Raw genomic sequence first — 1,846 nt, forward strand, 5'->3', positions numbered from 1 at the left:
ACCAGCTACTGACTCATGCTTAGAAATCTAGAAGTTTCCATCTTTGCTTAAATGAAAACACCCTTCTCTTGCTGGGAACCCCGAAGTGGCTTCCGGCTCTGGGAAAGGCTGAACTGTCCCTGTGGCCCTTCCCAGTCACACCCTCTCCCTCGTGGCCCTGTGCCTTCCCTCTGCCTGGAATTCACACCTTACCTCTTTCCAAGGCTATGCTGGCATCTAGAATCTGGTGTGTCTCAGGGAGGCCCACCCCTCTGTCCCTGCCTGCCCCTTGAGCCAAGCCACTGTCAAGGACAGCATGCAATGTGGTCACATGACCCGACTACAGCGAGGGATGCAGGTGAGAAGAGAGAAAAGCAAGCCTTGGGTCACTGGCTTGACTTTTTTCTTTATATGTATTTATTGTGTATGTATATGTGAGGGCATGTGTACCACAGCACACACCTGGAGGTCAAAGGACAACTGCCATGTGGGACCTGTAGGTTGAAGTCAGGTTGTCAGGCTTGGCAGAAAGCACCTTTGCCCACTAGGCCATCTTGCCCACCCTGGGTTACTTGCTGGCTTCCAACACTACCCCACCCTGCACAGGTGGGGTAAACACAGTTTGGTGAACTGGAATTAAACTAAGTTGGGTTTGTCCCTCGTAAGATGGACTCCAGAGTGAGATCGGAGGCACTCCTCTTCCAGGATCTGGTTCTGTCAACCTCCCGGAATATCTCAGGGTGCCTGGCTGCTGGCTGTCGGAAGTCTGGGTGGGACAGGCTGCCAAGCAGGCTGGGACAGAACCAGACAACAGGAACCGCCTCGGGGCACCTGCTCTGGCGACCACTGAGTAAGGAGTGAGAAAGATGGAGGAGGGTTACCCCCACTCTGTGTGTAAAGATCGGGTCTCAATTCACTGTGTAGCTGCAATCTGCTTGCCTCAGCTTCCTGTGCACTGAGGTGATAGGTGAGTTCTGCTAGGAATGGCAAAGACTGAGCATGTTAAACGTAGTCTGTGTGTTCAGGGAACAAACGTCACCCAGCAAGCAGTGCGGAAGCCCTGAAGCTGACATTTACTGAGCGGCATAAATGGTTTGGCCTGGAAGCTGTCGTTGATGAACTGCTGACTTGAGGTTTTATGCAAAGTTTCTAGCATTTCCAAGGCTTCTCCCAAGCCCAGACAAGCTCCTGACACCTACTCCCAGGTGGCCATCAGGGCTAATACCTTTCTGTTTATGAACAGGTGACAGCACAGTGTCCCTGAACCTTGTCTTCCACCATCATTGTCACAGAGCCCAATAGGTGTCAGAGGTTCGTGTGGTGGACCCATGTCAGACTTGGGGAGCCCAAGACTGTCAGGGTGGTCACCAGAACCCACACTGGCTGTTGGTGGAGCTGATTATTCCTATCTCAGAAGGGACCCTTTGAAGTTGTGGGGCTGTGGAGCCAAGCCCAGGGCATCCAGTACATAGCATAAGAGAGATCTTAGCTGATCTCCTGGCACAGGCAAATGCATGTCCTACCTGGGTTACGGAGAATTCAAGGCCAGCCTGCAGCAACTTACTAAGACTTTGTCTCAAAGTTAAAAAAAAAATAAAAAGAGGCCAGGTATCATGACCCAGGCAGAAAAGGAGTCTGCTGCTAATGTTCAATCCCCAGGACCCTCACTGTGGAAAGAGAACTGATCCTCCCAAGATGTCCTCGGATCTCCACACCAGTGCTACAGTGTAAAGCCCCAACTCACACAAAACAAATAAACGTACTATTGTTTTCAAAGCTGAGAACGCAACTCAGTTTACCCAGCATGCTTAAGGCCCTGCTGGCTTCCTTCCCTCCCTCCCTCCCTCCCTCCCCCTCCCTCCCTCCC

The sequence above is a fragment of the Mus pahari genome, chromosome 3 (assembly GCF_900095145.1).
Source record: "Mus pahari chromosome 3, PAHARI_EIJ_v1.1, whole genome shotgun sequence".
Lineage (NCBI taxonomy): Eukaryota > Metazoa > Chordata > Mammalia > Rodentia > Muridae > Mus > Mus pahari.